The sequence below is a fragment of the Oncorhynchus kisutch genome, linkage group LG5 (assembly GCF_002021735.2).
Source record: "Oncorhynchus kisutch isolate 150728-3 linkage group LG5, Okis_V2, whole genome shotgun sequence".
NCBI classification, from domain to species: domain Eukaryota; kingdom Metazoa; phylum Chordata; class Actinopteri; order Salmoniformes; family Salmonidae; genus Oncorhynchus; species Oncorhynchus kisutch.
The window spans coordinates 27542684-27562641 of NC_034178.2; the positions used below are offsets into that span (position 1 = coordinate 27542684).

At 43.9% G+C, this 19958-nt stretch overlaps 1 protein-coding gene across 2 annotated transcripts in view; it reads right to left on the reverse strand.

Annotated features, from left to right (window-relative positions):
• Positions 1-11911, reverse strand: part of LOC109890830 (synaptotagmin-2-like) — a 72720-nt gene extending 60809 nt beyond the window's left edge. For both annotated transcript variants that reach the window (XM_020482884.2, XM_020482881.2), the window contains exon 1: positions 11493-11911. The gene's annotated coding sequence lies outside the window, so the exon portion shown is untranslated. The remainder of the gene's footprint in view (positions 1-11492) is intronic.
• Between the last annotated feature and the right edge of the window lie 8047 nt (positions 11912-19958).

The window sequence follows — 19958 nt, forward strand, 5'->3', positions numbered from 1 at the left end:
GAGGCCCGGACAGAATGCCCTCCGATTTGACACACTGAACTCTGTCTGAGACGTAATTGGTGAACCAGGCAAGGCAGTCATCAGAAAAACCGAGGCTACTGAGTCTGACGATAAGAATATGGTGATTGACAGAGTCGAAAGCCTTGGCAAGGTCGATGAAGACTGCTGCACAGTACTGTCTTTTATCGATGGCGGTTATGATATCGTTTAGTACCTTGAGTGTGGCTGAGGTGCACCCGTGACCGGCTCGGAAACCAGATTGTTGGCCGAGGTTGGACTAGCCAGGGGGGAAGGCATGGCCAGCCGTTGAGAAATGCTTGTTGAAGTTTTCGATAATCATGGATTTATCGTGGTGACCGTGTTACCTAGCGTCAGTGCAGTGGGCAGCTGGGAGGAGGTGCTCTTGTTCTCCATCCCAGAACTTTTTGGAGTTAGAGCTACAGGATGCAAATTTCTGCCTGAAGAAGCTGGCCTTTGCTTTCCTGACTGACTGTGTGTATTGGGTCCTGACTTCCCTGAACAGTTGGTTATCGCGGGGACTATTCGATGCTATTGCAGTCCGCTAAAGTATGTTTTTGTGCTGGCCGAGGGCAGTCAGGTCTGGAGTGAACCAAGGGCTATATCTGTTCTTAGTTCTGCATTTGAATGGAGCATGCTTATCTAAAATGGTGAGGAAGTTACTTTTAAAGAATGACCAGGCATCCTCAACTGACGGGATGAGGTCAATATCCTTCCAGGACACCCGGGCCAGGTCGATTAGAAAGGCATGCTCACAGAAGTGTTTTAGTGATGAGGAGTGGTCGTTTGACTGCGGATCCGTAGCGGATACAGGCAATGAGGCAGTGATCGCTGAGATCCTGGTTGAAGACAGCAGAGGTGTATTTGGAGGGCCAGTTGGTCAGGATGACGTCTCTGAGGGTGCCCTTGTTTACAGATTTAGGGTTGTACCTGGTGGGTTCCTTGATGATTTGTGTGAGATTGAGGGCATATCCCAGTTTAGGTCACCTAACAGAACAAACTCTGAAGCTAGATGGGGGGCGATCAATTCACAAATGGTGTCCAGGGCACAGCTGGGAGCTGAGGGGAGTCGGTAGCAGGCGGCAACAGTGAGAGACTTATTTCTGGAGAGATTCGTTTTTAAAATTAGTAGTTTGAACTGTTTGGGTATGGACCTGGAAAGTATGACATTACTTTGCAGGCTATCTCTGCAGTAGACTGCAACTCCTCCCCCTTTGGCAGTTCTATCTTGACGGAAAATTTTATAGTTGGGTATGGAAATCTCAGAATTTTTGGTGGCCTTCCTGAGCCAGGATTCAGACACGGCAAAGACATCAGGGTTAGCAGAGTGTGCTAAAGCAGTGAGTAAAACAAACTTAGGGAGGAGGCTTCTGATGTTGACATGCATGAAACCAAGGCTTTTTCGATCACAGAAGTCAACAAATGAGGGTGCCTGGGGACATGCAGGGCCTGGGTTTACCTCCACATCACCCGCGGAACAGAGGAGGAGTAGTATGAGGGTGCGGCTAAAGGCTATCAAAACTGGTCGCGTAGAGCGTTGGACAAAGAATAAAAGGAGCAGATTTCTGGGCATGGTAGAATATATTCAGGGCATAATGCGCAGACGGGTATGGTGGGGTGCGGGTACAGCGGAGGTAAGCCCAGGCACTGGGTGATGATAAGAGAGGTTGAATCTCTGGACATGCTGGTTGTAATGGGTGAGGTCACTGCATGTGTGGGAGGTGGGACAAAGGAGGTATCAGGGGTATGAAGAGTGGAACTGAAGAGTGTAAACTAAAACAATGATAACTAACCTGAACAACAGTAGACAAGGCATATTGACATTTGAGAGAGACATACAGCGAGGCATACAGTAATCACAGGTGTTGAAAACAGTAGGTGAGACAACAATAGCTAATCAGCTAGCACAACAGCAGGTAAAATGGCGTTGACTAGGCAGAGAGGGTTGGATTAACTACACACAGAGCCTGAGTGCGGCCGACAGATAAAACATAAACAAACAGAATGGGGTACCGTGATTAATGGACAGTCCAGCAGGCATCAGCTATGTAGCCAAGTGATCAGTGTCCAGGGGGCAGTGGTGGATGGGACAGGGAAGCTAGACTGGCGAGTACTATCCAGGCAAAAAAAAAACTGTCTGGCTGTGCAGAAGGTAAAAGCCGCTAGCAGTGGCTAACAATGACTAAATAGCTTGTAGCTAGTTAGCTGGTTAGCTTCTGGAGGTTCTTGAATGTGTTCTAAAAATTTACAAAATAATAGCGGTTCCGTATCACATTGGGTGAGGCAGGTTACCGGAAGGTATAATCAAATTAAAAATCTAAAAGAGATTGAAAGTAAATATGGGTCCAGTGAGTGGTTGGGCTGGCGCGGCGATTCAGACAGTTAGCAGGCCTGTGTTAACAAGCTAGCAGTTAGTAGACCGGGGCTAAACAAGCTAGCAGTTAGCAGGCCGAATTAGCAAGCAAGCAGATAGCAAGGGCTAGAAAGTTAGCCTTTGGGGGATGTCGCGATGGGGTTAAGTCTGTTTATGCCTCTTCATGCGGTGACATCGATAGACTGGTCGTGGGTCCGGATATTGTAGACCAGGAGTATGCTTCGGTGGTAGCACAGGAGCTCTGGCCGGGCTAGCTTCAGGCTAAGTGGATGGAAACGTAGTCATCCGGGATTGCAGTTAGCTAGTTGTGAAGATCCAGATGAAAATGTTCCGCTTGCGGTGGGAATCCGGGGATAAAAATAATAGGTCCGTTATGCTCTGGTTAGAGTCGCGTTGTTCAAACTGGCGAGCGCTTTCCAAGCTAAAGGTTAGCTGATGACCGCTAGCAATGGTTTGCTGACTGATAGCTGGTAGTTAGCTGGCTAGCTTCAGTTGAGGGGTTCCGGATCCGAAGTAAATATAAGCAGATCCACGCTACATTGGGTGAGGTGGGTTGCTGGAGAGTATTTAGATGTTGAGGTTTAGCAAAATGTTTTAAAAGATATGCGAATAAAAATATGTTTAAAAAAACGATATATACAAGGGACACGACACGACAAGACGTCTGACTGCTACGCCATCTTGGACAGAATGTGTTGTGTTGTTGTCCTCCGGTGGCTAGCTAGCTAGCTAGCAAAAATTGTCCCTTTCTTAAATTAAACATGGATGGAGATAAGGATTTGGACTTCGTGGTTTTACTTAATTCTCCATACTGGCCAATGATTATAACGGCGATTCTGATCTAACCATTAATTCATGAAATGGAGGCAGCTCCTGTTTTGTTTGACTTGCGGTAACTCTGTGGTTCTAAATCAATAGTTGTTCAGTGGTTCGAAAATGTCAAACATTAACGTGCTTGGCCATGCTCTAGGTCATGTAACTGTTTGTCATACGCAGTATGTTTTGTGGACTTCACTGGACAGAGGCTGCTCTCCGGTTTTGTGCTGAAACAAAGGTGTGGTTGAATTTATTCTGCTACTGTGTCTCCTTATTGACTCAGACTGTCTGCCTGTACATCACGGTCACAGGGCATATGAACTAACAGGTTATAGAGCAAACAACGCAATTATCACAACACGGGTTGTAATATGGCTTTTTCTGTCTGGCTTCCCAGTGATTTTACACACGCACCGCTACTGCTTTGTACTCACATTGTAGTGATGCACCAGTCTGGAAGAGAAGGTCTGGTTTCTGAGCCGTAGGGAACGGTAGTGTTGAACTGTCCTTTTATGTATCAGAAGAGGGTCAATGTTATATGATACCGTTTTCGATTGCACTTTGTCCTTTTACACGGCTGCATGCATTGCTCAATCATTTAATCATGGTTTCACACATCATTGATGAAACTTTAATGAGATATTACCCCCCCCCCCCTCACCAAAATCAGATGTAGTAAAGGACAGGGAGGGGGAAGCCCTTTCTGCAATAGTAGCCCACCTAAATCAGCAGAGTTCGTGCTGATGTGGACTTAACTCAGCTATGAGAATACTCAGGTATACATCCTCCTCTCTCATCTATTTAGCTTCTAACTCTGCTATCATACAACATAGCAACATAGGCAGTGTATGACTCTAACAGTTAGGAAAACAAACACAGAGAGGATAAGAGACGCAGGCCTACACAGTCACTGTCCAGGCTCTCATCAAACATATTAATTTGCCCCAAATTACACTATACAGTGGGGAGAAAAAGTATTTGATACACTTCCGATTTTGCAGGTTTTCCTACTTAAAAAGCATGTAGAGGTCTGTACTTTTTATCATAGGTACACTTCAACTGTGAGAGACGGAATCTAAAACAAAAATCCAGTGGGTAAATTTGGGTAAATTTTGTCATCAACTGAGGGACCTTACAGATATTTGAGTACAGCCATGAGGTAGTCATAATTCATATGCTAAACACTATTGCACACAGAGTGAGTCCATGCAACTTTTTTATGTGACTTGTTGAGCACATTTTTACTCCTGAACTTATTTGCTTGCCATAGCAAAGCAGTTGAATACTTATTGACTCAAGACATTTCAGTTTTTAATTTGTATTTCTTTTTTTTAAACAACGAGTCCAGGACTCTGGCAGCTTCTGACAGACGGGCGGCTCTGGCAGCTCCTGACAGACGGGCAGCTCCTGACAGACGGGAGACTCTGGCAGCTCCTGACAGATGGGAGACTCTGGCAGCTCCTGACAGACGGGAGACTCTGGCAGCTCCTGACAGACGGGAGACTCTGGCAGCTCCTGACAGACGGGAGACTCTGGCAGCTCCTGACAGACGGGAGACTCTGGCAGCTCCTGACAGACGGGAGACTCTGGCAGCTCCTGACAGACGGGAGACTCTGGCAGCTCCTGACAGACGGGAGACTCTGGCAGCTCCTGACAGACGGGAGACTCTGGCAGCTCCTGACAGACGGGAGACTCTGGCAGCTCCTGACAGACGGGAGACTCTGGCAGCTCCTGACAGACGGGAGACTCTGGCAGCTCCTGACAGACGGGAGACTCTGGCAGCTCCTGACAGAGTGGAGACTCTGGCAGCTCCTGACAGAGTGGAGACTCTGGCAGCTCCTGACAGACGGGAGACTCTGGCAGGAGGAAGACTCTGACAGCGCTGGGCAGGAGGGAGCACCTGTAGGGAGGAGACGGAGAGACAGCCTGGTGCGAGGGGCTGTCACCGGAGGGCTGGTGTGTGGAGGTGGCACCGGATAGACCGGACCGTGAAGACTCACTGGAGGCCTTGAGCACCGAGCCTACCCAACCCTACCTGGCTGAATGCTCCCCGTAGCCAGGCCAGTGCGGCGAGGTGGAATAGCCCGCACTGGGCTGTGCTGGCGAACCGGGGACACAGTGTGTCTCCTCGGCCCGAGGAGACACACTGGAGACCAGATGCGCTGAGCCGGCTTCATGGCACCTGGCTCGATGCCCACTCTAGCCTGGCCGATACGAGGCGCTGCTATGTACCGCACCGGGGACACCGTGCGCCTCACGGCATAACACAGTGCCTGCTCGGTGCCTCTCTCTCCACGGTAAGCACGGGGAGTTGGCTCAGGTCTCCTACCTGACTTAGCCACACTCCCCGTGTGCCCCCTCCAAGAAATATTTGGAGCTGCCTCTCTGGCTTCCAACCGCGCTGCCGTGCTGCCTCCTCATACCACTGCCTCTCGGCTTTCGCTGCCTCCAGCTCTGCCTTGGGGCGGCGATACTCTCCAGCCTGTGCCCAAGGTCCCTTGCTGTCCAGAATCTCCTCCCATGTCCAGGAGTCCTGAGATCGCTGCTGCCGTTACCACACTGCTTGGTCCTTTGGTGGTGGGTGCTGTCTGTGATTTATTTAGAATTCAAGGCACACTTAACCAGCATGGCTACCACAACATTCTGCAGAGATACGCCATCTCATCTGGTTTGCGCTTAATGGGACTATCATTTGTTTGGAGTGCTGCATCGGATGACCTGGCCTCCACAATCACCCGACCTCAACCCAATTGAGATGGTTTGGGATGAGTTGGTGTAATGCATCCTATGTGTAGCTGGTGTAGAGAGTCAGGCGCAGGACAGTAGATATGAGTAATCAACGTACTTTTACTCAAAATATCAAATATGCAAAGTAACAAATACACGCACACCATGACAGACCGAAAATACAATAAACAATCACTCACAAAAAAACATGGGAACAGAGGGTTAAATAATGAACAAGTAATTGTGGGATTGAAATCAGGTGTGTAAAACAAAGACAAAACAAATGGATAATGAAAAGTGGATCAGCGGTGGCTATAAGGCCGGTGACGTCGACTGCCGAACGCTGCCCGAACAAGGAGAGGGACCGACTTCGGCAGAAGTCATGACAGTTGGACTGCAGAGTGAAGGAAAAGCAGCCAACAAGTGTTCAGCATGTTTGGGAACTCCTTCAAGACTGTTGGAAAAGCATTCCAGGTTAAGCTGGTTGAGAGAATGCCAATCGTTTGAAAGCTGGCAAAGGGTAGCTACTTTGAAGAATCTAAAATATATATTTGATTTGTTTTAAGAATTTGTTGGTTACTCCATGATCCCATATGTGTTATTTGATGTCTTCACTATTATCATATAAAATAGTAAAAATAAAGAAAAACCCTTGAATGAGTAGGTGTGTCAACTTTTGACTGGTACTGTATTTAAACCACTTCCATATACAGTAGACTTCCATTTATTTTTTAAAAACTGGTACCGGGCTACCTTCAGACAAGTCTTGTGATGCTTATGGCCATCCTAGAGCAAACATGTACAACAGATGTGTTTGTGAGTATCACATGATACAAAGACAGCGACACAGCAACTTTCAGAGGGAAGTCCATCCATTGGGCAAAACCGAGCTGAATCAACGTTGTTTCCACGTCAATTGAACAACAAAATTCAATGTGATCAATCAATCAATCAAACTGTATTTGTCACATGCTTCATAAAAAACAGGTGTATACTAACAATGAAATGCTTACTTATGGGCCCTTCTCAACAATGCAGAAATACTTTTTTTTTTAAATTAGAAAGATAAAAACCCAAGGAATAAATATACAATGAGTAACAATAACTTTGCTATATACTCTGGGTACGAGGTAATATATACTTATTAATGATTTGGTAAGCTCCTCAATGTTATCGGATGAACCCTCAGACATAATTTACAAATGAAGCATTGCGCTTAATGAGTCCGCCAGATCAGAGGGAGGCAGTAGGGATGACCAGGGATGTGTCTTGATAAGTGAGTGAATTGGACCATTTTCCAGTCCTGCTAATAATTCAAAATGTAACAAGTACTTTTGGGTGTCAGGGAAAATATATGGAGTAAAAAGTACATTATTTTATTTAGGAATGTAGTGAAGTAAAAGTAGTCAAAAATATAAATAGTAAAGTACTGATACCCCAAGAAACAACTTAAGTAAAAATACTTTAATGTACTACTTAAGTACTTTACACCACTGAGAATAGGCCAATGCTTATGTCCAAAACCTGCTTCAGGTTTACGAAAACATTGTTGCCTTAAATTGGTTTATCATGTGTAAGAGAGCCATGGGGTCATGTTCTTTCAAGAATTTGAGCACATTATAAAACATTATACAGTACGTATGTACTTTCTAGAAAGTGCTACAGAAATGTCTACCATGGGCACATGAAGACTTCACAGGCTAAAATATAGTTTTCAGACTCACAATTGAAAACATCATCAGTCTCATCCCACTGTGCACCAGATGTCTCATTAAGGATGTAGCGTCTTCTGGGAAATATAATTTTAGAATTTCGTTTTGTTCCCACTTATTAAGCAAGGCAATCTGATGAGACACCCCATTGAGACTGAACATCCTACTGTATCACTGTCCTCCAAAACCACAACACATAAACACCGATTTACCATTATATTGCCTATCAGAGTCATACAGACACACATGGATGCACCCGTCACTGTTTGAGAGGATCCCAATTCCACCCAAAAAGGATTATAGGGCACTACACAATTCCATTTCATGAGCCATCAAGCAGACTCCTCTAAAACATACAAAACATCTCTCCTGGAGAGAGAGAGAGGAGCTCAGAAACATGTGTCAAGGCTTTTCAGTGTTGATTTTAGCATGTAAATCATGTAAAAACATTGTTTATGCATGCCATCAAATCCACAACACAGTACTTAACAATACCTGAATTGCACTATGACAGTGACAATCGGTACACACAAACTGTTAGGGCATACATAAAGTTGTCCCAACAGCAGAGCTTTCTTTTCAGCACCATGGAGTGAATCCTTACCACCACTACACCTGGCTATCAGCGGAGCCTTGTCTGGCAGTGAAACAGTTCATTCAGCCTCATTTACTGCTTTAAAAAAAACATAGCTGATATGGCTGACTTGCTTCAACAAATATGGTTTCTACTGACAATTGAGATGGACAAACAATGGCATAAGGGAACGATAAGAGTCATTTTGATTAAGACATAGAGCTAGGACGGACGTAGTCAATACAGTATATAACTATTTGTTGAGCACTTTTGAAATATACAGTGACAGAATTCAGAACATGGGCCATTCTTACAGTATTCTCCCTGTACACCACCAAGTCAGAACCGTAGGATAAATAAAGGGGACATATAAGCAGACAGCGAAAGCTCTTACAATGTTCGAAGGTGACATTTCACCACCAAGTCAGGACAGTAGGCTAAGTTATGAGGGGGAAAGGGACCAAATTATTAGGGTGAGGCACATGGGCTACTAACAGCTTACTACACAACATACACTTTCTTAGCTACAGTATACATGTCTCCTTAGCATATTACATCATTTATGCAACAGCATACAATACATTATTGGACTCTCAGTTGTGCTGTGCTCACTTGAACAGGAAGGTGGCGTGGCGGTCCTTCTTGTGGGTAACTTTTGTCATCAAACTTTGTCATCAGTGTCTAGCATTCTCTGGATTTATGGTGCTTTCAAGACAACTGGGAACTCAGAAAAAAACAAGGTCGAATCATGACGTCAGTGATCTTCAGGTTGGAGCTCTAGAAAGTGCCCCGAGTTCCCGACTTCCTAGCTGGATGACCGTTCAAAACGTATTTTCCCAGTGGAGCTCACTGAAGTCTGAGATTTCCAAATTCCGAGTTTCCAGTTGTTTTGAGTGCGGGAGAATGTATTCAACCTTTTCTGTCTCATGGTGTTGCATGTGAATGTTTATTATTTTAAGCTTGGATAAGAGAACCTTAAACCCAGGCTTGGACCACACACCCTCTCCACAGAATAGCAGGCAGGGAAGCAAAATACGGATTGCTTTGCAAAGCGTGCAGTTAGCCACTGATTTCTTCAAAACCACACATTGTTGAATTTGCGATTTCCAACTTCTTGTGTAATGTTTATGTTAAATGGTCGATGAGCATCGTTTGATCAATAATTTCTCATTTGAAAAGGATTTGCCTGTAGATTGTCGACGTGACTAATGACGATGACCACTTGTCTAGCGGTATGATGTTGACATGATCGGTCCAAACAAAGCTATGGTAGATATAACGTGATTTGAAGTCATTTTATTTTATTTGAAGTCATTTTACCCTTTTTGCTTCCAGGTTTAACCCTTTTTGGGTTCCATCTACAGTGTTTTTCAAAGGTTTATCCTATGGGGACAGCAGAATAATCCTTTTAGGTTCTACTGTATAGAGGCCTGTGGAGATATAGGAATATTTATTGATGTATATTTTTATGTTGAGTAGGAAAAAATACTACAATTGACCTCAACGTGCAAAAAATATAGTTGAATTACAGGCCTTACTATAATGTTGCATTTTCCCTTTTGAAGCTCATCCATTTTAATCCAGTTAAACCCCAAACTTTTCTTTCCCTCTTACCCCACCAACCCAAAATAACCCTGACTCCATCTCATTGATTTATAAACGAGTGGTCTTATCACCATCGGCACTGGTACGTATCTCAGTATCCTCCCACATGACGTGGCCAACTCAGCACTATTCCACTATGTGTGCGTGTGGCTGTGGCTCCTCTGAATCACCTCTGCTGTGCCAAGAGGAGGTGGACTCCTCTGCATCTAAACCAGGATCGTCTCTGTCCAGGCAGTCCTGTCCACATAGTGCCCCTGAGGACCGACAGGCCTGAACATCACCTGATAACACAACAGCACCATAGCATCTTGGAAACATATTCACTTCTCACTGTGGATGTTGCTGCCTTTCAATACAATCATCTTAATCTTGATTTGTAATATAGATGTTCTATCCTTATGCTTATGACTCATGACCAAGGTATGCTTATAAGGAATATGGAATTGCTCAGCTCAGTTGGTAGACCATGGTGCTTTCAATGCCAGGATAGTGGGTTCAATTCCCGGGACCACCCGTACATAAAATGTATGCAAGCATGACATAGTCGCTTTGGACAAAAGTGACTGCTCAATAACATATTATACTGTATATTACTATCAGGTATGAGATCTATAAACTGCTGCATTTTCACTGAGTTCCACTTCACCTTACAAACAACGCCCTTCAGAGTGATGCTGATGCGGAAGACTTTGAAATCAGCCCAAGAAAATTAACGCTTTTGTGGAATACGCAGTCAACATAGGCAGTGATGCTGCAACGCCTACAGGTACAAGCTACACATGGTGGAATGGGCCAATGTGGTTGATTTGGTATGAGAAACCTAGCTTTGACAGTTCCGATAACTTTTAAACCATGATGGTACAGTGTAGCCGCTGTTCAGTGCATGGGCCCTTCCAGAATAGCTTGTTCAGCAGAATTGACCTTGCATGCGCCTCTCCAAGCATTGTATTGTACGTATACTGGAACAGGGCTGTTCCTCTCAGGACGAATAAATAAACTGCTGCCATAATCTCATTTGATCAACTATCTACCTTCCATGTTCTCCAATCTAAACAGAATTGTATCAACATTATGTCAATCTTATATCAACTTGATATCAATGGATTAATAGAACCTGAATTGGTTGTTTGTCATTTTCTCTCGGGTAAAGCAGTTTTATTGCAACAATGTTGAAAAGGCATTTGAAAAGCATTGAGTTGTGACTAAAACACACTCCACCGAACACTCTGGTTACAGTTTAATCAGCATACCTGAAGTGGATTGATTCCATAAGGTGTGAAATATGTTGTTTCAATGTTTTCTAACGTGAATATCCCCATCCCAAGTTTGACTCTTTCACACACATTTTCCACTATTATGTAAGATGATACTGCAGCACTGTGTGAAGCTACGCACGAGGACTTGGCACAATGCTGAGAGAGAAAGTTCCTCTCTGGCAGCTTCCCTTTCCCTGAAGTGTCTCTCTGTGCATTAAAACCATAGGAATTTACAACTGGGGAAGATATTATCGTCTGCTATAATTACTCTGAGCCTTTCCTTCTCCCAGCGCAGTCCTCTAGATAGGCACTGTAATGAGGCATGGTATGGCCGTGACTAAATTATACAAGACCACTGCATTCATCACTGATCATCAAACATGTACATACAGTAAGAAAGTGCACATTACCTGTATCGGAGAGAGCTGCCGTCTCCTGAAAACGAGAGACAGAGGGACTTCTCTCTGTTGCACCTGCAGGACACTTGAGATATGGTCTTAGAAGAAGGGGGAAAAAGTATTATCTTGAAGATTCATCGTTTTTTGGTTTACCCCCTATGAAAAAGATAAGCCTATTGTAACTGCTCAGTCCCTGCAGTCACCCCTGGGGATCTCTTCCCAAAAGCCCTCTTTACACACACTCTCTCACACATACATACACACACACACACACACACACACACAAAAGAGTTGTGGTAGGGCCTGTGCTGCTGAGTTAATCAGTGGGAGAAATGAAAAGAAACACACACGCACATTAACATTCTCTCACACTGCAAATCAGCACCAGCATCAGAGCTATGTGTTGTTTCACTGCTGTATTTCCCGGCACTGCAGCCTCATTGGCTGAAGAGCTACTCAATAGAAATCCTACTTGTCATCAATTGGGTGGTGGGGCTTTTTTATGGCGCACTCTGTACTCTGCTCCTCCTCCTCCTCTCTGTCATTTTTTTCTCTCTCCAGTACACGCAGAGGGGAATGCTGAGCTTTGAAAATTATATGAAGGGTGAAATGGAGGTTGGAGGGTTGGAATGGAGAGGGAGAGTAAGGGAGCGAGGGAAGCGTAAAAGCTGGGAGAATCGATAGGCAGGGAGGAGCGACGTGCCGTGCAGACGCTGAGCCTGGTACAATGCAGGGGCTCAGAGAATCTGGCCATATGTGCTGCTCTCTCCTCCCGACAACGCTGCCTCTATACAGGACCAGAGTGCAGTGAGGTGTGTGAAGCGGGAAAAGGGGGTGCTCCCAGGGTTGGCTCTGTTGCAGCAGAGCAGTCAGGAAGTTTGTCCAGGCAGCGGCCATGACGCTACAGCAAACTCTGCTAGAGGAAAAAAAGCTATACTGTCTCTCTCTTTCTTTCTTTCTTTCATGCAGGTAATATGCACCTAGTGAATTATTTAAGATGCCAGAGGGAGGGTGGGGTAAGCTACATGGATGACAGCTTTGCACACTCTTGATATTCTCTCAACCAGCTTCACCTGGAATGCTTTTCCAACAGTCCTGAAGGAGTTCTCACATATGCATAGCACGTGTTGGCTGCTTTTCCTTCACTCTGCGGTCCAACTCTTCCAAAACCATCCCAATTGGGTTGAGGTCGGGTGATTGTGGAGGTCAGCCGATGCAGCACTCCATTACTCTCCTTCTATGTCAAATAGCCCTTACATAGCCTGGAGGTGTGTAGGGTCATTGTCGTGTTGATAAACAAATGATATGCATATCATATGGCGTATCTCTGCAGAATGCTATGGTAGCCATGCTGTTTAAAGTAATGATGGACTGTCGTTTCTCTTAGCTTATTTGAGCTTTTCTTGAGATAATATGGACTTGGTGTTTTACCAAAGAGGTCTATCTTCTGTATATATCTTCTGTATCTTCTACCTACCTTGTCACAACACAACAGATTGGCTCAAACGCATTAAGAAGGAAATAGATTCCATAAATTCCCTTTCACAAGGCACATCTATTAATTGAAATGCATTCCAGCTGACTACCTCATGAAGCTGGTTGAGGGAATGCCAAGCGTGTGCAAAGCTGTCATCATGGCAAAGGGTGGCTACTTTGAAGAATGTCAAATATAACATATTTTTTTATTTGTTTAACACTTTCTTGGTTACTACATGATTCCATATGTGTTATTTCATAGTTTTGATGTATGAATTTGATTCAATTTAAAGACATTTTTTTGTAATTTGGCTCAGACTAGGGGGTGTCATGTCATCTACCAAATCATCATAAAGGAACTCAGACTGCATATTGATCTTTATCAATGTATTGATAATAGCACATGGATAATAACTCAAATATATTGCCTCCATATAATAATTGGTTGAGAGGCCCTACATGTTCTTCTGCTCTTGATATAGTAGCCAGTGCCCCAGCTGTGGTGTGCTTTTATGGAAGATGAATACAGAGACATTGGTGTGACCGCCAGTTTCACCATTAGACTTATTGCACCATCTGGGCACAGTGCCAGAACCTTAAACGAATAGCAGCCAGACAGACAGGCAGGCAGCCTTCCATGTCCAGGATGTAACAGGCCATTTAATTTCCTTTAGCGATACCCTTGACGCAGGAGCCATCAGCCCTGGCCCACTGCATTACCAGTGATTAAAACAATGCAACCCAGTATTACAGAGCTACAGCTAAACCAAAATTAAGTTCCCATTCCACTATGGAATGGGAACTATGGTCATAGGCCTACCTCATTCACTGCACTGTGAGTCTTGAACTAGCTTGTTTTTTAAGGTACAGTGAGGTGATCTCATAGTTTAGTGAAGAAGGAGCACTAGTGCACACCAATTTAGTGAGTGCTTCACTAATTACTAATTAATCATGTAGCCCTGCCTTTAAGACACTGGATGGACTGCAATCGATCAGCATTAAGATTGTCACTGAAGTTTGATAGATAAAACCATTTATGTACCAAACCTTTGGTTTATGGTTTCTGTTCACATAGGATAGTGAGGGAGCGAGAGAGAGAAAGGGGGGAGAGTCTCAATTGCATATTCCTTGTGTCCTCTCTCCTTGTCTCATTCTCAAAACCCATTGGAGAAGGTCAGGATCTCTGGCTTTCTCATCCAATGGGTTTTGAGAAGGACGCGAGGAGAGGGGATGTGAGTAGTATGCACTCGGCAAATACTGGTTGCAATGAATAACAGTGTAACGCTCATCGTTGTATGAAGAAGGAGTGGACCAAAGCGCAGCGTGGTACGTGTTCATGATAATTTATTTAAACTGAACACTGAGACAAAGTAACAAAATGGCACAAAACGAAACAGTTCTGTCTGGTGCAGACACAAAACAGAAAACAACTACCCACAAAACACAGGTGTGAAAAAGCTGCCTAAGTGTGATTCTCAATCAGAGACAATGATAGACAGTTGCCTCTGATTGAGAACGACACCCGGCCAAACACAAAGAAATACAAAACATAGAAAATTAATGGGTGTATGGGTGTATATGTGGGGGGAGCGGGGTTGTGATGGAAGAGGTGTTCGTGTTTGTGAAAATGGTTGCAAAAACCAGAGCCAATGTGTGTCTGCGAGCAGGAGTTGTGACAGAGAGTTTTCAACTTTGTGCAGATATGGGATATACATTTTAAAATAAATTACAAATACAGTTTATTTATTTATGTATTGTCTTATCATGATGGAACAGTCTCCAACCCTATATCCTGGACACCCACCCGAGTGACCCACACACTAAGGAGGAGTCCTTATCTGTTTTATGGGCCTACTGCAAGTAGCCTATATGTAGCCAAGACAGAAAGACGAACATGGTCAGAGACACACTAAAGCAGCACCGCCCCCTCAAGAGTCTAAGACTGTCTGGCAAGGTTGGTCCAACAAAGCCAAAGCACCTTGATGGGTGAGCATAATATACAAGGAATCTCTCAAAGCTGCTAATAAGAACCTTGACATCCTTTTACCTAGCTGGTGGGAATTCTGGTGGAGTACCCCCACCCAGGTAGTGGCCGTGCTGGCAACACTAGCTGCAATAATTCACGGGAAGGGGGTCGCACTCAGACAATCGAGTGGGAAAATTATTGTGGCCCTGGTGGGACAAAAAAACAGAATGGTCTGACTGCTCAGAGGTGCTTGGTTAAATGGTCACAACAGGAGACCAGCGTGTGTGTGTTTCGGGTGAAAGGGGTGTATCCAAACTCCATCAGCTAGGACTAGACATTGGTTAATCAAATCAAATCTCAAATCTGTATTCGCATTCACACATCAAGTCTTCTCTTGAGTTGGGCTCGGGGTTGGAACAACTGTTGAACATCTGAGCTTGTGTATGTTTGTGAGGGAGGGGTGGGGTGGGTGGGGAGAGTGTGTGTTTGTAACCTACATCTGTTCTTATAGGGCTGATGTTAAGGACAGTATAGGATGAATTACAATTATTTGCCAAAATAATAATTGTTTGGTGAAAATGTAATTTTTGTCATGTATAATCCTGGTTATAGGTAACAACCCTTCGTTAGAAGGGCCTACATTATTATGCATATTGTTCATTAATTGTGGAAATAAAATAAGATATGTAACAATTGTTTTTATACAGTGTATAAATATATTTTCTATAACTATATAAAGTTTAATTGAAGTGAGTGTGTTGGAAATGCTTTTGGCTGTTGATCTGCTTCTGTTCTGTAGGTGATCTAGTGTGCTCTTTTCAAAGGATGGGTACCAGTCTCTGGGGGGGCTCTGGGATCCGGGTGGGCAGGGGAGGTCTGCCAGTCACTAGGAGGACAACCCAACTTGGGATTGGGGGAAGTTTTAGCGAGTAGTAGAGAACAATTGGAGGTTTACTCAGTAGCAGTGTAAATATCATGGTACAGCTATATGGACACTCAATCGTAAAGGTACTTTTTAATTGTACTGTAAGTTTACAAACATAAACTCTGCAAAAAAAGAAACGTCTTCTCACTGTCAACTGCGTTAATTTTCAGCAAACTTAACATGTGTAAATATTTGTATGAACATAACAAGATTCAACAACTGAGATCCCTCACCCTCCAACAGGTCCCAGAGGTGCTCAATGGGATTGAGATCCGGGCTCTTCGCTGGCAATGGCAGAACAATGACATTCCTGTCTTGCAGGAAATCACACACAGAACGAGCAGTATGGCAGGTGTCATTGTCATGCTGCAGAGTCATGTCAGGATGAGCCTGCAGGAAGGGTACCACATGAGGGAGGAGGATGTCTTTGCTGTAACGCACAGTGTTGAGAATGCCTGCAATGACAACAAGCTCATTCCAGTGTTACGCTCATTCCTTTGACGATAAACACGAATCCGACCATCACCCCGGCTGAGACAAAACCGCGACTAGTCTGTGAGGAGAACTTTTTGACAGTCCTGTCTTGTCGAGCGATGGTGGGTTTGCGCCCACAGTCAACGTTGTTGCCGGTGATGTCTGGTGAGGACCTGCCTTATAACAGCCCTACAAGCCCTCAGTCCAGCCTATTGCAGACAGTCTGAGGACTGATGGAGGGATTGTACGTTCCTGGTGTAACTCGGGAAGTTGCTGTTGCCATCCGGTAACTGTCCTGGTGTGATGGGGCGGCAGGGTAGCCTAGTGGTTAGAGCGTTGGACTAGTAACCGGAAGGTTGCAAATTCAAACCCCGAGCTGACAAGGTACAAATCTGTCGTTCTGCCCCTGAACAGGCAGTTAACCCACTGTTCCTAGGCCGTCATTGAAAATGAGAATTTGCCTACTTAAATAAAGGTAAAATAAATAATAAATGTTTGGATGTACCTATCCTGTGCAGGTGTTGTTACACGTGGTCTGCCACTGCGAGGACGATAAGCTGTCCATCCTGTCTCCCTGTAGCGCTGTCTTAGGCGTCTCACAATATGGACATTGACATTTATTTCCATGGCCACATCTGCAGTCCTCATGCCTCCTTGCAGCGTAAGGCATGTTCATGAAGATGAGCAGGGACCGTTCGTTAAGTCTGTCAACTTAACGACCGTTAGTATTTACATTGCTGAAAAGAGAATGAATATTTTGGCAAAAAACTGCACGGAGCCTTCACCGTGCGCTGCCATTTTCAGAGCACATCAGCAGTCAAGAGGAGAAAATAAAGATAGTTTTTCTGGCTCTGTGTGGAAGATCTCGTTTTGGCGCGGCAGTCTGACAGTGTGTGCAACTCTTTGCAGAAGTCTTGTTGATTTTCAGCGTGTTCAGTTTGTAAAGTGTTTATGTCAATCACCAGATATACCTCTCTAGGTTGTGGTTGTAATCTTTTGGGACCGCTCCTGTCAATGATCGCATAGATTAGTAGCAACATTGTTGCAAAGCTTTGACAAACAAACCAACAGGTGTATCAGACGGACAGACAGTGCCACTGTAAGCCTAAAGTCAACAGCTAAGACTCTCTCTCCCCCCCTTTCAAATTCCAGGGTTTTTCTTTATTTTTACTATTTTCTACACTGTAGAATAATAGTGAAGTCATCAAAACTATGAAATAACAACTCCATATTATGGCAAGAACAACTCAAATAAGAAAAGAGTCCTTTACTTTAAAACATGAAGTCAATCAATGCGGAAAATGTCAAGAACTTTGAAAGTTTCTTCAAGTGCGGTTGCAAAAACCATCAAGCACTATGATGAAACTGAAACTTATCCTCTGCAGCAGAGGTAACTCTGGGTGTTCCTTTCCCGCCACAGGAAAGGAACACCCAGAGTTACCTCTGCTGCAGAGGATAAGTTCATTAGAGTTAACTGCACCTCAGATTGCAGCCCAAATAAATGCTTCACAGAGTTCAAGTAACAGACACATCTCAACATCAACTGTTCAGAGGAGACTGTGTGAATCAGGACTTAATGGTCGAATTGCTACAAAGAAACCATTACAAAAGGACACCAATAAGAAGAGACTTGCTTGGGCCAAGAAACACGAGCATTGGACATTGGACCGGTGGAAATCTGTCCTTTGGTCTGATGAGTCCAAGATTTTAGATTTTTGGTTTCAACAGTCATGTCTTTGTGAGAAGATCAGTAGGTAGACAGATTATCTCCCACCATGAAGCATGGAGGAGGAGGTGTGATGGTGTGGGGGTGCTTTGCTGGTGTCACTGTAAGTGATTTATTTAGAATTCAAGGCACACTTAACCAGCATGGCTACCACAATATTCTGCAGCGACACGCCATCCCATCTGGTTTGTGCTTAGTGCAACTATCATTTGTTTTTCAACAGGACAATGACTCAACACACACCTCCAGGCTGTGTAAGGGCTATTTGACCAAGAAGGAGAGTTATGGAGTGCTGCATCAGATGACCTGGCCTCCACAATCACCCAACCTAAACCCAATTGAGATGGTTTGGGATGAGTTGGACCACAGAGGAGAAGCAGCCAACAAGTGCTCAGCATATGTGGGAACTTCTACAATGTAGAAATAGTAAAAATAAAGAAAAGCCCTTGACTAGGAGTGTCCAAACTTTGACTGGTACTGTATATTGGGGATACAACCATCCCTGCTCTACAGATTTTGCTGCAAAGAGACAGAATTAATCATGTTTTGGTACTGCGCATATGTAGTTTGTTTTTGGTGGCAGGTTCAGGAATGGTTGAAGAAATGCAACATTTAACTCAAGCTAACTCTGCAAAAAGCACTGCAGGCTGATTAGAAAATGAATTGTCAATCGATCAATAATATAAATGTTTATCTGTAATTTACAATCTTTAGAAACTATGAGAATAGAAGGGTTCAGAACTTTTGTGAAACATCACAGTTGCAAGATATATGGGAAATAGAAATCTAAACTGGATGGTGTTCAGAGATAAATGGGAGTGGTTGGTGGAGCTGAAGGGTGGGAAAAAATACTAAAAACAAGATAACTCATGTAAAATATACTGTCTGTAATGTGTATATGGTATGTATAAACTGGAAGTGGAAGCCTAAGTGTTATTGTTGTTCATTCATATATGGGGGATTGGAAAGGATGCAGATAATTACACTGATAGAAGCCACAATCTGCAATATTAAAGTTGATCTACTCCCTACATGTATTATTTCTAATGGTTTTACACGTAATTTCAACCCAGATAGTCAATGTTTTTTTCATCCAACTTTTAACCTTAAAAACATGGTGACTTCACATTAGTTGACAATTCAACCAAACGTAAATCAAAACTAGATGTTGCACTGACTTCTGTGCACTGTGGGTTCACTGTAATAGAAATAGCGTCTACCTTTTGTCATTTCCAAGTAAGGACACTAGAGGGAGCTGTTGTTGAGTGGTTCTCTTGTACCAACCATGCCTTCAGACACTGGTCACCTCTCTCTCCAACTCTCTTAAAGACATAATGTCATCCAGCAACCATATCCAAATGCTTCATATTGTCATCACTGGCAACAATCTACATATCTCTGGCAACACAGCCTCTTATCACTATGCCAATAACTCCATGACTGTGTGAGGATGAGACAGTTACATAGCCCGCTGGAGGGCCAGTCATACTGTTGCTACACTTGTACCTTTTTGTGTGTGAGCCAAAGTGCCCAAGTGTGGACACGCTCTTCTGCCTCTTGATTTAGCAGGGGTGTTGTTGCCCTGTTTTCTTTTTTTCAGTTCTGTAATTCTTCTTGGCTGGATTCATAGGAGATTAATCGAGTGCCAGGACAGTGTGTAGACTGATACCTGATCAGCTTGGATTCAACCCATAAAATGCCACTGTAATATCAGATCATATCATGTGATAAACAAGTTAAAGAGTGACTACTGTGTACTACACATACACATACTGTATATTATACAAATACATGACAAAATCCTTGTAAGGAAATAATCTGCTGGCCTTGCCATAACTTTTCCTCTTCCACAATAAGTACATAATGTTTTCGTTCGACCCCTTTGTAATTTTTACTTCAGGTTAGAGAAGG